Below are 15,967 nucleotides of genomic sequence, written 5' to 3' on the forward strand. Positions count from 1 at the left end.
ACTACCACTGCCCCAAAGAGCCCTTGGAACTCTTATCATTTATACCATAAAACAACTGGTTGCAAAAGCCTTCAACTCACAGTGTTCATGGATTAGATGTAAAAGCTTTGGAACGGCAGAAAAGATCTGATTAGCTGTCAAGATCCAAAGAACTTTTTTCCCAACAATTAGAAATTATCAATCAACCCATTCCAACAAGATATAACTAAAGCTTTATAATAACTATAATAACTAAAGCTTTATATAAACTATATCTAAAGCAGGTGGGAATTGAACCCCAGTATCCTGGCATAGAGGTAAGAACACTGTCACTGAATCATGAGACTCCTATAGTCTCACCATTTATATTTCCTCTGATCAATTTGTTCATGATGTTATTACACACCAAGTGGGGCTTGAACCCAGGTCTGCTGGCTGAGAGGTAGGGATGCTACCACTGAGCCACAAGAACCCTTAGGGCCGTGACCCTTTTATAACATTTCATGATTTTGTATATCATCCTTGTGCAGAGGCGATGCTAATGTTCTTTGTATCATTCCAATGTTACTGTATATGTTGCTTAAGCTAGTACAATATTTTTAAACAACCTGTTCAGATATGTTACCTCTTAAACCAAGTCTTCTGGCTCAGAGCTAGGGCACTACCACTGTACCACTGCAGCCCTAAGTAATACTACCCAGTTTCTAAAGAAAACACCCAGAATACACATACTTTCTTCGAATCAACATGGTTCAGCAATGTTGTTGTATATGCCTGGAGCAAGTGGGACTGGAACACAGGTCTCCTGGCTTAGAGCTAGGACACTACCACTGCCCCACAAGAACCTTTGGAACTCTTACCATTTAGACCATACAACAACAATAGTTTAATAGAATAGTTTAGGTTAGATGGGCTTCAGATTGGTTTCACAGGTTGGCGCAACATCGAGGGCCGAAGGGCCTGTACTGTGCTGTAATGTTCTATGTTCTATGTTCTATGTTCTATGGCTGCAGCTGTCAGTGGTTATGAAAAAAAACTCTGCTGGATGGCAATGATTGACAGACCAGTTGCTGTAGCATCTGCTCATGTAGTATTTGTTGACATTTCCCTATAAGTTCTTACTATATATTTAAGCCAGCTTGGCTCACTTTCAAATGCTGCAATTATCTCAGCAGGGGTATCCAGTTCAAGGTTTGATTGACAGCTTATAGAGTATTAAAAGATTAACTTTCCAGTATTGGGTACGAATAGAAGTTTCTTTGTTTTTACAAGTGATTATCCACTTTGGGTTTCAAAGCATTAATGGGCTTCATGATGGGAGTTTTATTTTCAGTACATTTCCACATGACCTCTGAGGTAGTGACCATGGTGAAGAATGGGTGAGTTGACATGGAGGGTATCAAAGGCCATAGCGAGTGGATGTTGGCTGTGGAAATGAGAGCTGTATGGCCGAATAACTTGTAAAACTGTTGGCAAAGAGTAACAGAGAACTGAGGTAGGCCTTCTAAACAGCCCACCTAGCCATTCACTCAACGCAATGGCAAGTCCAAGTCTATCTTATGACTTCGCCACCCCCATAACACTTTAAATTATAAACAATAAGTTCATAAAATGTAGGAGCAGAAGTAGGCCATTCAGTCCATTGAGTCTGTTCTGCTAATCAATAAGAACATAGATGATCTGATAATCCTGAACTTTGATTTCTGGCCTTATCTTCACAAGTTTTGATTCCCTTCAAATCCAGTCAGTTCTGTTGAATCAGGAACTTTGTCAAAGTGAGCTAACTGCTTGGTAGTGAAAATCCAGCCTGCTAACTCTGATTCTCTCTTCACAGATGCTGACAGACCTCCTGGGTACTTCGAACATTGTGTTTATGCTTTCTGTAGTGATTGGAATTATGTCAGCTAGATGGACCTCATAGAATATGATTTCCCTGATTGAGGCTGTTAATCTGATCCAATCAGGGAGTCCTGGCTACAGATATAAACAGGAGTGTCAGGGGTTCTGCTCACTCCAGGAGCCGGATCTGAGCTAGCTGGGCCATTGTAACGTACTAGACATGTGTAAATAAAGAGTGAATTGGTGAAGGGATACTGGCCTTTGTGGAGTTACTTCACTTTCCCCTAAAAGAGAGAAACCCATAATGCAGGTTGAAAAGCTTAGAGATCAGAGAAGGAAAGTTAGCACTCAGTGTGAACAAGTTGTTGCATAGAATCAGTTAGAAGAAGGGAAATAAAATAATTTCAACAATTTCAGTCTTATACTGATGGAGGCAGGTATGATTTTTGGGTTATGCAAAAACCATGGAAATGTTTGTCAACATTTGGAAATTAAAAATCTAAATATTTAAGTCTTATGAAAAACACAATCAAAATTAAAGTCAAGACACTGTTTATAACATATATCTCCAGCGTGACCACAACCCAACTACAATTTTATCAGCAGCCACTGCTCTGGTCAGCCTCATGAGGACCAAAGTGGATAGGAATTTATTGTCCAAACCTCACAAAGAATTAGTCTATCTCACTCAGATGACTTGAGCAGGGTTAAGTGTACAGCTGCGTAAACATGCACAGTCAGCAGTGCTTCAGGCCTTTTCAATAACTGTATGACAGACGGCATCAGACCAGCCTCTCACTGCTTAAATCCAAGGATGCAGTCACTATTTTCAATTCTGCTCAGCAAAGCATTTAAACCCTTGTGATTTTTTAGCACAATTGAAAAATATATAAAGTATGGTTAAAAAAATGAGAGCTATCACTGAAAACATAAAATTAAGTTTTGACTGACATTATTTAATCAGGACATTGACTGAGTAGTAGGTTATTAGAAACATGAATAATGCTCTATCAATAACTATATTAAAACAAATGAAATTATCTGCTTTTCCTGACTGTTCAGCAGTGTCTGTGAATTGCCTGTGATACTGTAGCAGTGTCTGTGAATTGCCTGTGATACTGTAGCAGTGTCTGTGGGCTGCCTGTGGTACTGTAGCAGTGTCTGTGAATTGCCTGTGATACTGTAGCAGTGTCTGTGGGCTGCCTGTGATTCTGCAGCAGTGTCTGTGGGCTGCCTGTGATACTGTAGCAGTGTCTGTGAATTGCCTGTGATACTGTAGCAGTGTCTGTGGGCTGCCTGTGATTCTGCAGCAGTGTCTGTGGTTCTATAGCCATGTCAGTAGACTACCTGTAATTGTGTAGGAGTTCTGCAGAGTTGAAGTCAAATGTTTGAAATGCCATTAACACAAGGCAGATGTTTGCAAAATTTACATTTTTCCTAAATGTTGCTGTGTGTCAGATAGGATCTTTTTCCTGTAAATTCTTTCCATCTTACAAAATTCTGTTTCAGTAAAGTGGACAGCTTAGCATAGATTTTTGTCTTCACCACTTTTGTTATAATATAGAGAACAATTGGCTAACCATTATAAAATCGAGAACGCCTAATGCATCAATATTAATAAAGTGAAATTTGAGCAGGTTCTACAAATGAATAGGCCTCCCACACTGCCAGATTTTAGTTCCTGGGTTGAAGACAAAACTGTATTGTGTAATGAAAAAGTACAAACAGGTCTTGTAATAGTTTGCACAGCAAGAAGCTGTGTGATATTGAGAAGCTAGTGATATCCAAGGCTAATATTAAGTCATATTCAAATAAGCCTATAAATTGGTCAAGCCACATCTCTGAAACAGGCTTAAAGTTGCTGCTGTACTACTCAAATCAAGATCCTATGCCAATTCAAGGACACTGTTGTAAAGCTCAGGTTTGGTGTCAGAGCTGATGGAATTCCTCAGACTCTAACCAGTGAGCAGCATTTGGAGATTTGTACCACAGACCAGGGCTTCCACTCAATTGACTTTTATGTTTAATCTAAATTTGGCCTCAGGTTGACGCAACCTAACCTGATACCAATTATGAACCCAAAGCAATTTTCTCCCCTGTCATGCGGAAAATGCTCCCATATATTTCAGTTGCCTTCAAATTTTCAATTGGAAAAATCTGTGATTTTTAGTGGCTCAAATTGATCTAATTAGCTAGAACTGTTTTTCTTTTCCCTAGAGAATGTAGAAACATTCTGTGATTTCTTCAGAAACTCTGCTTTCACTGAACAAACAGCCTTCTTACTTTGAAGTCTCTGCTCTTTTTAAGCTGGATTGATTGGAGGAGGTTTCTAGGTAGAGCAGCAGCAACTCTGATGACAAGGTCAATAAAGGCATATCAATTGTACAGCGTTGTAGCTTGCCATATCAGTTGGTAATAGTCCCTGATACTTGTCCTCTTTATAAAGGTTCAAACCCTGAACAATCAGCTGGCTGACAAAATAGTCCTAGCTTGATTCTCCTTGAAAGATGTGAGATGTAAATAGGATCATTCTGGGTTGAGAAGGTTTGAGGATGACAGCTTTGGAAAAGCTGGAAGAACAGCAACCTCATTTTCCACTTCAGCAACTTAGAGCCATTAGGATTCAACACTGAGTTCAACAACATCCAAACGTAAACACCATTCCCCAACCCCCTCCATCCCTTACCACGGCTAGTGCCCATGAGCATGTCCTGAGATATTGGTGCCCTGATTCCAATATGAAGTCATTTGAAGCAAACGGCGAGTCTATCAGGTGTTCTCTCTGTCAAGTTTTCCTTATTGAGTTTTCCTGATGTTGAGCTTGTTGGGCAAGTTTGGTTTGATGGGAGGCTGATTATTAATGAAGCATGTTGGGCTGAGAACAAGATGCTTAAGAAGCAAGAACTCATTGCTGCCAAGTGAGAATCTCTCCACGCAGCTTGTAAAAAGTATAAAACTTGGTCTGAGAAGATCCCAACGTCAAGATGGACCTTGCCACACTACTACCTAATTCAGCCACACAGCTCACCATAGCCCACATTGCTTACATTCTGCCTATTAACTCTGTTTCTCTTTTTATTGATGCCGCTAGACTTGCGAAGTTTCTCCAGCACTTTCCGTTTTTATTTAGGATGGCATGCCTAGTGATAATTGATGAATGTTATGTAGCCAGTCTGGAGCTGGAGCTGGGCAGATCAGTAATAGATCAGCCCTTCTAGTATAATAGCAATACTCTTGAACTCTCTGTAGTCTCAGAGTTGTTGGAGACTTCGTATGACTGTGTTGGAAATCCCATGTTGGAGCCAAGGGCCAATTAAAACTGTATTCACATGCATTTTATGACTTCCAGCATCAGGGCAGGTAACACACTTGGAGTATGATACTGCACTGCTTTAGCCAAATATATGGAAGCACTACAGTGTGGAAGCAGGCCATTCAGCCCATCATCCACACCAACCCTCCAAAGAGCAACCCACCCAGACCCATCCCCTGTCCTATCCCTGTAACTCTGCATTTCCCATGGCTAATCCACCTAAACCGCACATCTTTGGACTTTGGGAGGAAACTAGAGCACTCGGAGGAAACCCTCGCAGACATGGAGAGAATGTGCAAACTCCACACAGACAGTCGCCTGAGAGTAGAATCAAACCCAGGTCCCTGGTGCTGTGAGGCAGCAGTGCTGACCAGCTAGCCATCATGCTATCCATTTATATCATACGCTTCTTAAGAACTTGGCCTACAAAGAATGAGTAAATAGCACATGTTGATCAGAGTGGGACAGAAGCAGTCTGGGCAAGAATGTCTTGTAAATTTTTTTTGTGAATTCTGCACAAGTAGATTGAAACTTGACCCTACTTTAAGATCATGTGCTCCCTGTATATTGAAATGAACAATGTTTTGCCTCCATTTCATTGGTATCATTTGGCTGGATGTGCATGAAAGAGGTTTCTGTGGTGAAGCAAAAGTGATGGAACAGGGGTAATCTGAGGAATTTCCTGGCCAATGTGTTTCCTGTCGTTCTCCCTAACTACACCTGTGGTGCACAATGGTTAAGATTGGAGTAAAAATTGATGATCTAGTTTTAAATAAAAAAGGTCTTTTTTTTACTAAAGAAAGCATATAAGTGCATAGATTGTGGAATGGATTAAGTTGCTCTTGAGCAATAGAGCAAATAATATGAAGTTGGCTGAAATGAAAATCAAGTCAAGTGACAAACAGAAGACCAATGGCCCATGTTATGGTTCAATACAAAATAATAACAATAAATAAAACTAATTTCATCTTTGGAAGCTCTTGAATCAACAAATATTTGTATTTATTTGTGTGCCAAGAATCTCTGCATATCACCATATTCATATAGTCATAGCGTCATAGAGCTGTACAGCTTGGAAACAGATCCTTTGGTTCAATTTGTCCATGCTGGCTAGATATCCTAAATTAATCCAATCCCATTTGCCAGCATTTCATCCATATCCCTCTACACCTTTCCTATTCATATACCCATCCAGATGCCTTTTAACTGTTGTAATTGTACCCACCTCCATCACTTCCTCTGGCAGCTCATTCCATACATGCATCACCCTCTGTGTGAAAACGTTGCCCCTTAGGTCCCTTTTAAATCCTTCCTCTATCACCTAAACCCTATGCCCTCTAGGACTCCCCCACCCTGGGGAAAAGACCTTGGCTATTCAGCCTATCCATTCCCCTCATCATTTTATAAGCCTCCAAAAGGTCACCCCTTATCCTCTGACGCTCCAGGGAGATACCGCCCCAGCCTATTCAGTCTCTCCCTGTAGCTTAAACCCTCTAACTCTGGCAACATCCTTGTAGATCTTTTCTGAATCCTTTCAAGTTTCACAACATCCTTCCTGTAGCAGGGAAACCAGAACTGAGTGCAGTATTCCAAAAGGAGCCTAACCAATGTCCTGTACAGCTGCAACGTGACCTCTCAACTCCTACACTCGATGCACTGACCAATAAAGGTAAGCATACCAAATACCTTCTTCACTATCCTATCTACCTGTGACTCCACTTTCAAGGAACTATGAACCTGCACTCCAGGGTTTCTTTGTTCAGCAACATTCCCCAGGACCTTACCATTAAGTGTATAAGACCTGTCCTGATTTGCCTTTCCAAAATGCAGCACCTCACATTTATCTAAATCAAGCTCCATCTGCCACTCCTTGGCCCATCAGCCCATCTGATTAAGGTCCTGTTGTACTCTGAGGTGATCTTCTTCGCTGTCTACTACACCACTAATTTTGGTGTTATCTGCAAACTTACTAATCATACCTCCTAAGATCACATCCAAATCATTTATATAAATGACAATAAGCAGTGGACCCAGCACCAATCCTTGTGACGCACTGCTGGTCATGGGCCTCCAGTTTGAAAAGCAACACTCCACCAGCACCCTCTGTCTCCTACTTTCGAGCCAGTTCTGTATTCAAGTGGCTGGTTCTCCTGTATTCCATGTGATCTAACCTTGCTGACCAGCCTACCACGCGGAACCTTGTCGAACACCTTACTGAAGTCCATATAAAACATGTCCACTAGTCTATCTTCATCAATCCTCTTTGTTACTTCTTCAAAAAACTCAACCAAGTTAGTGAGGCACGATTTCCCAGACATAAAGCCATGTTGACTATCCCTAACCAGTCCTTGTCTTTCCAAATACATGTAATTCCTTTCCCACAGGAACCCCTCCAACAACTTGCCCACCACCGATGTCAGGCTCACCGGTCTATAGTTTCCTGGCTTTTCCTTATTGTCTTTCTAAAGTAGTGGCACCACGTCAACCAACCTCCAGTCTCCTGGCACTTCACCTGTGCCTATTGCTGATACAAACATCTCAACAAGGGGCTCAGCAATCAACTCCCTAGCTTCCCACAGAGTTCTAGAGTACACCTGATCCAGTCCCAAGGATTTATCCACCTTTATGCGTTTTAAGATGCACAGCACCACCTCCTCTGTAATAAGGACGTTTTTCAAGATGTCACTATTTATTTCCCCAAGTTCATTAGCTTCTATATCCTTCTCCACAGTAAACACTGATGCAAAATATTCATTTAGTATCTCCCCATCTCCCGCTGTTTCAAGCAGCCTTTCTAAGCTTTAAGGGTCCCTAATCTCTCCCTAGTTACTCTTTTGTCCTTAATGTATTTGTAGAATCCCTATGGATTCTCCTTAGCCCTATTTGCCAAAGCAATTGCATGTCTCCTTTTTGCCCTCCTGATTTCTCTCTTAAGTATACATCTGCTGCCTTTAAACTCTTCTAGGGATTCACTTGATCCCTGCTGTCTATACATGACATTCGCTTCCTTCTTTTTCTTGACCACATCTTCAATTTCTCTAGTCATCCAGCATTCCCTACACCTACCAGCCTTACCCTTCACCCTAACAGAAACATACTGCCTCTGGACTCTCATCATCTCATTTTTGAAGGCTTCCCAATTTTCAGCCATCCCTTTACCTGCAAACATCTGCCCCAATCAACTTTTGAAAGTTCTTGCCTAATACCAACAAAATGAGCTATCCTCCAATTTAGAACTTTAACTTTTGGATCCAGCCTATCCTTTTCCATTACTATTTTAAAATTAATAGAAATATCGTTACTGGCCCCAGAGTGCTCCCCCATTGACACTTTAGGCACCTGCCCTGCCTTACTTCCCAAGAGTAGGTCAAGTTTTGCTTCTTCACTAGTAGGTACATCCACATACTGAATCAGAAAAATTTCTTGTACCACTTTACAAATTCCTCTCCATCCAAACCCTTAACATTATAGTCGTCCCACTCTATGTTTGGAAAGTTAGAATCCCCTACCATAACCGCTCTATTATTCTTACAGATAACTGAGATCTCCTTACAAATTTGTTTCTCAACTTCCCACTGACTATGGAGGGGGCAGGGTGGGGGGGTGGAATGTGGTGGTGATCTATTGCACAATCTAATAAGTTGATCATCCTGAAATTATTTCTCAGTTCCACCCAAATAACTTCCTTGGATGTACTCCCAGGTATATCCTCTCTAAGTACAGCCATAATGTTATCTCTAACTAAAAACACCACTCCCCCTCCTCTCTTGCCCTCCTTTTTATCCTTCCTTTAGCATCTATACCCTGGAACAAAAATGTGAATCCTCCCCTGCACCAGCTCCTCAGCCATGTATTCATCTGCTCTATTCTCCTATTTCTACTCTCACTAGCTCATGGTACTGGAGTAATCCAAATATTACTACCCTCAAGGACCCACTTTTTAAATTCCTGCCATGCAGCCTCCTCTTACTCCATTGAGATACCACATGGCTGATCTCACTCTGCCTTGTTTCCTTTTCTAAGTTTTATGCCATGGTGCTATTGAGCCAACTCATTGTGACCCCTACCTGCTGAACTAATTTAAACATCGACAGTGCTTGGTGCAGTTTCCTGGTGGCCATTAATAGTCTCTACTCATGATCACCTGTACAGGTGTGGCAAAATATTAATTTTTTCTCTGTTAACCATTTTGGGAATTACCATGAATATACATCAGCTTTAAATAGGGCTGGTTCTGCAGTGGTATTGTCCCTACCTTTGGGCTAGAAGCTCTATGTCCAAGTCTTACTTGTCTTGAGGTGTGTCATTAAATATGCAAATTTGTTGATTAAAAGCAATAGTTTTACACCAACTTTAAATTAAATATTGACATAAACTATAAGCTGAGTTAAAATCAGTCTTGGGGGCATTGTTCAACCTTTTGTGGATTGTTTTAAGATTGGGTCTATTAATAAATGCAGTATTCAGAACATGTTGCTCAATTAATATCTCATTGTTTTGCATAAGCATGAGTCAACCATATATATTTAGAATTTTAACCTTCACTGTGATGCTAAACCTAATGCTTAGTTGAAGAACAGGAGATTTCTACGATTAAGAATTTGAATTGCAGTATATAAGACATTCAATTTAAAGTAACAGTAATATTAAAATGACACCACTTTTCCTACTAAGCAATATCTATTACCAAGTAATTTGCATCAAGCAACCCACAATATTTAATGAAATCAAGATTCAGCAAATGAAGTTGTACATTTGTCAAAACATTCCAGAAATTAGGAGTACTCTGTGTGAGGAAGAGAATGGATTTTTCTCTGTGTGGTGCAATTGTGCACCTATTGTGTTCCTTTGGTGTTGGTTCCACAGATGCTGCTGAATTGTTTCTTTCATCATCCTTGAAGTCACCTCTTTCTCTTCCCCCACCTTCTCAGATATCACGATGGGTTCATCACCTGAGAAGGCATCCGTTGGACAGAAAACTCATCTATCTGTAATATCATCAAAGTAGGAATCAGAGAATGCTTTCTTTATAACCAACTTCTCAGACGGGTTCGAATACTTTACAAGGTACTGAAATAGATTTTGGCATCAACTTTCTAGTTTATGGCATATAGATGTTAGTCAATAAGCACAGATTTGTATAAAATATTATACTGCGTTAGTCTCAAGTTAACCTTGACTTATGCATGTTTGACATCAGTTAATATTTTTTCAATTGAATAAAATAGAATCTGAGCAGACTGGAATTTTTCTTTTATTATGTGGAAGATTACAGTTCTTCTGGTTAGTTTATCTTTTTTTTTGTTTTAAAAGGGCTCTATTCCTAAATATATTGCAAGTCATTTTGAGCCTTCCAACCTTCTCAAGACCGTAAACTTCTTCCTCCAATAGTTTGCAATTTAGACAAGATGTAAAATATTGTCTTTCTTGGGGAGTCTGTTTTACTCCAGGCGTTATGTCAGAGGTCCTCTAATGTACTCCTACCCTGGAAAACTCCTACAGTGAAGAATGTACTGAGTTCAGTTAGGAAATTTTGGAAAATTTACAAGCAGTGAAAACAATTTAAGGCTCTGTCAAATATTAAATGGTTAATTTCTAAAATGGTAAATCACAATAATTTTATATAACTGACTACCTTGGATATTATTTTGACAATGATTTATGAAGTAAGAATATGACCCCTGCATTCTATACTGCTGCATATACTGCCAAAGCTGTCTTACCAGGACTGTGATGGCCACTTTTCCCCAGCCTGTTATCAATATGCTTAGTGTTGAAAGGTTCTCCCTCTTGATAAATTCCTTTAATCACTTTAAGGTAATTGAAATTGAAAATGATTTTATAAAAGACTTGACAAGTTGGCAGCTTTAGTTTGGAACCACAGTTTTATAGATTAGGAAGAATGGTTAGCAGTTTATTATTTCTTTTCCAGTCTGGGTATGTTTATTTAGCTTTTGATATTACTACTTGGCCATATTTAATTTTTCAAAGAGTTAAGTATGCAAGTCCACAAGGAGATTCTTTGTGTTTTTACTATTTTCTCTGTTGATTCAAATGGGGTTTCCCAAAGATTTGATAAAGTATATATGGAGTGCTCCCAAGTATTATTTCAGCTTTTGCAATTCTTTAAAATAATTTCACTTCTTTATGTAACAGTCAGCATAAACTTCTCATTCTACCTGTTTGACATCTGAATGATTAATGCAGGTATGCAGTGTATCTGATTACAGGCCAGGCCAGCCCAGCTGTGCTGACTGACAAAGGAGAATGTCAAACTGCATCTCTTACAGCGTTTCATCTTCAAACCAGATTCAACCAGAGGAGTCAATTAGTAATGAGTGTTAATGAAAAATATATGACTATGATGAATGGCCTCTGACTTTAACCTACTCCAACTCTGCATCGCATTAGATTTAAGAGTTGGGGTGGATCAGTTTATGTGAACATTTATTTATGAGCTTCTTGCAAAAACAAAAGTATGATGATGAAAGGATACATATGAGCAATGTTATAATATATCGGTATATTAAGCTAAATCTAAACTGAGTGCCAGAGGAGAGGGATTATTTGAATTGTTTGAGGTGGCATGGAAGATTAACTATCGTGTTAATGAGCTGTGCAGGACACAGAGCTTTATAAATAGATGCATAAAGAGCAAAGCCAAGGTGGTTACAGTGAAAACTTATCGACACTGGTTTGGCCTCAACTGGGCCCATAAAACTGACAGCCATTTTGGTAAGACTCAGAAAATGACCTTGTCCTCTACTGGTCCTGCTCTGTTTCCTTACAACATGTATCAAATTGTCCTTCCAGAGAGAGGGCAGAGCATCGGTGACTCTGTAAGGACAGTTGTATGATGTACCTCCAATAGTAGTAAGTTAGTGTAGACAGCAAGAGGTAAGTGTGAGGTTGCCAAAACTGGCAGGTTCTGAGAGTAAGGTGGAATATCTGGATGTTATTGCATCAGCTATGCATACCGGGGATTGACGTTGGTTGAGCAATGGGGGTGTGGGTATTGAACAGTCTGAGAGGTTGGCACTGTGATGGGGATGTGGTGTACTGAGCAATGTGAGAGGTTGGCACGATGATGGGGATGTAGTGAACTGAGCAATGTGTGAGGTTGGCACAGTGATGAATGGGAGTTGAGGGTGTGAAGATGACCTTAACCACAGAATGAAGGACATTAGACTTTTTGTTTCACGCCTGCCTGATCTTTGGGAATGTGGTAATCCCATGGAATGAGGATGACATTTGCTCATGGCAAGAATATATGTGTAGAGTCTTAACTTGCATTGCAGCTAAAATCTCTTGCTTTTACTGCCTGCTATTGGTTATTTGAAGGATATATGGATTGATAATCAACCTGTTGTTATGATACATCTTCTGGGACCATCAGTTCGTAAATGGTACTAAAACCTGGATCTCCTGCTCCACGTGTAGAACCATTGTGCCACAAGACCTCACAACCCTTGGTCCATGACTCAGTGTGTTAACCTCCCTGGCCACCGACCTCCTCTCCTATGATGTTGGTGCTTCAGAGTCTTCACCACACATTCCACACTGCCCACCCCCATGGAATCACGGCATTTCTCCCCCCCCAGCCAAGTACATCACAAATTCCTACAGCAATACATGGAATGATCTAGAATCCTCTCTCAATGCTGGGGTCCAATTTCCCATCGTTTAAATTCCACGCACATTATTTAGTGCAGATACCCTACAAGAGGAGCAGATTGTCTTTAAGAAGAGCAGGTTGGCTGCACCATGTGGTTTCTACATGATGCTGTTCAGGCCACTGTTGGGTGTCGATGCAGTCAGCATGAATTAGAAAGAAGCAACATTGCATCCACTGAGTCGTACATTAACATCATGTAAATGAGGTGACTGCATCAAAACTATGTGGGGTTCTGTTTCATTTAGAAGTAAAGTGAGCAGATTGGGAATCAAGATCTGAACCTTTATCCCACCAATAGATTGAAACCCCAATGTGTCCTGCCAACATGCATGCTTGGTGCAGAGTGGAAGTAGGATTCAGTGAACAGTTCTTGCTGGACATGCACACATAATTCAGTGGCGCGCTCCTTTAATAGTGCTTCATCATTTTATATTGTCAGAAAACATTATTTGCTTTGCTTCATGAGTGACTCTTTCTATGGTCCACAGCAATTACAGTCACTAGCACAATATCAACTCAAAGACAGCAACATGTTCACAAGATGACAGTAAGAAAGAACCCTTTTATTTGGACTTACAGACAACTAAATCCCATGAGCTCAAAATTAGGAATTCTCCTTTAGAGGTAGTGTTTTAACACAATCACCCACAAATAGACTACAGGGAGAATATTTCAAGACGCCGGACATATCATTAATAACAATAGAAACAGCAGAAGACCCTGTATACATCTATAACTTTTAAAGAAGCTGATGAGGAGGGAGATTTAAATATAAATTATAAGCTTTTGTAATCTAAAACTGATTGTAAAAGCAGGCTTCACTAAACTAAGTCAGAAAACATAGTTGACCTTTGCATTTTTTTCAGGTTTTATTGAGATTTTCAATTCATCCTTATGAGTGGTTGACTGATTTTAAGTCAAAGACTTTCTTGCTTTAACAGCATATGGTTGATTCACATTGTTTCACATCCTTAGCACAGTTCTAACAGAGACTCCAACTCAGAGAACAGGGCTGGCAAAGTTGAATGTTGAGCTGAGAGTAAATAGTACTGCAGGGAAATGTAAATCAATGTAAGCTGCTTGCTCTCTCACTTATTCTACACATAGTGCTTTGATTAAATTTCCACTACTGCAAAGTAACCCTTTCATTGAATCCAGAATCATGAAGCAAATGCAACAAAACCTATTTGGTTATTTGTTTTATATATATGTTATTTATATGTATATTGCATTACAGAGAACTATTAAAGATGCAGAGATACAAGTCATCTAATTGCAGTATTGACTGATACATTTGTCATCAAACATGTCTGTAAGCCCATATTGAAGGCTAGGTAATAATTGATCTTTGCCCAGACTGACTGAGATTCTTAATTGAAAACTCCCCACTGCATCCCTTGAGAATTCCATAATACTCTGGACAGCTATGCCACATAGAACTGGAACATTTCAGACTTAATCCTTTATTGATATTGAGTAGTTGGAATGTTGAGAAAGAATTGGTTTCAACTCTGCCAGACCAAAAATGAAAGGAAACTGTTGTGATATTGTTTTAATGAATGCAGTGAAGTATTTATAGCACTGAATGTATATACAGTTAAAATACATCATCACCACCGGAAATGAAGCAAGGTAGCAAGTACCACAGCAGCTTGTCAAGAAAGATCACAAGCATTTGTTACCATTCATCAATGTAAATGAGTAAGTTTGTATTTAAGGTCAATAATAATTGAAGCAGCCAAAGGTCTGGCTTCCGGCTGTGATAATCGGAAGTGTACTTCTACAACTCCAGTAACAGTCGCATTGAACGTAACTGTGCTGATTTCCATAATCAATAGTTCAGTGGTGTTCAGGCGAGGATCTAAGATCACAATGTAAAACAAATGTCAAGTAAAATTTTGAAGGGCATTGTTACTTAAAATTAAGTAAGTGTCATTGCATTCAAGACAGAGAGGAAGAAAATTGAGACAGGAAATCATGGAAAACACCGTCAGATATACATTATAAAAATAAAGTTGGGCCTCTAATCAGTGTGAAAAAGATCTAATATGTAACCAGCTAGTTGACTTCATGGCCAGGGTCTAAATTACTGTACATTGTCAATTTAAAGAGATTTCAACAGCATGGCTCGAAACAACTGATCAGTCAGTATAGGTCCAAATCTATCAAATTCAAACCTGATAGATCTGTAAAGGGTATATATAAAGTCTGCTCAAATTCTGATACCCTTTAAAGATCTTTCTGTTGTGCAGATTATTTCTTCTAGATATTGCCATATGTTGAAATACTTAATTTCTGAGTTTTGGAAATCGTTAGTGAAAAATAACATTTCAACTATTTTGGCTCAAATCAAACTCCAGTCCCAAATGGTGACAATAATAGTTCCAGAGTCTAGAAGGTGCCTAATCAGCAATCTATGATATCACATACCAAACATAACATGTTTTAATCATTGGATACAGTAATAATCAACTTGTACTGGAGACCATGAGGTAAAATAAACAAACGGTCGAGATTTGTACGTCCATCTTTTGAATGGATTTGTAACAGAGAATAAAAACTACATTTTATGGAGCTGATTATTCTTCCCAATTTCAGTGAGAACCTGAACAGACTACATTGCAAACCATTGATGACCAGATGCAGAATTTTGCACAGAACTTGGATTGCTTTTCTTTTAACCCTAGGTCCAGTTTATTTTAATAAATTATGAATATCGTTTTCAGGTAGACACTGACTTTTCCTTCAATTGCCTAATTTCTTCTCTGTCAATGGCTATTTATTATTCTAATAACTAATTATAAATTGAAGTCTTAGAAATGCTAGTGAACTATGTTTTCATAATTCCATAATTGTATGACATTGATTGAAAGGAGTGTTTTGGATACCACTAGGAGACCTCAATATTTATTACTATTGAATGGGCTGGACTCTCATTCATTGTGCAGTGCAATATTTTCATTTCATTTTCTTCTTGTTGGTTATGTATAAAATGCATAAATCTTGAAATTTATACTTGACATATCCTGGGTTTACCTGATGGATTGGGATTGGAGACTGGGCAATTTGGGACAAAAATGGGGCTGAACACAGGAATTCTCTTTAAGAATATAAGCCAAGAATTCCAGTGGGAGAATTCAGTGGAGTTGTGACTCATCCAC

At 39.4% G+C, this 15,967-nt stretch overlaps 1 non-coding gene across 1 annotated transcript; it reads right to left on the reverse strand.

Moving 5' to 3' along the window:
- Positions 1 to 464: 464 nt before the first annotated feature.
- LOC125484967 lies at positions 465 to 573 on the reverse strand. Its single transcript, XR_007263754.1, has one exon. It is a non-coding gene; the product is annotated as a U6 spliceosomal RNA (small nuclear RNA).
- Between the last annotated feature and the right edge of the window lie 15,394 nt (positions 574 to 15,967).

This window comes from Rhincodon typus, chromosome 1 (assembly GCF_021869965.1).
Source record: "Rhincodon typus isolate 14 chromosome 1, sRhiTyp1.1, whole genome shotgun sequence".
NCBI lineage: Eukaryota > Metazoa > Chordata > Chondrichthyes > Orectolobiformes > Rhincodontidae > Rhincodon > Rhincodon typus.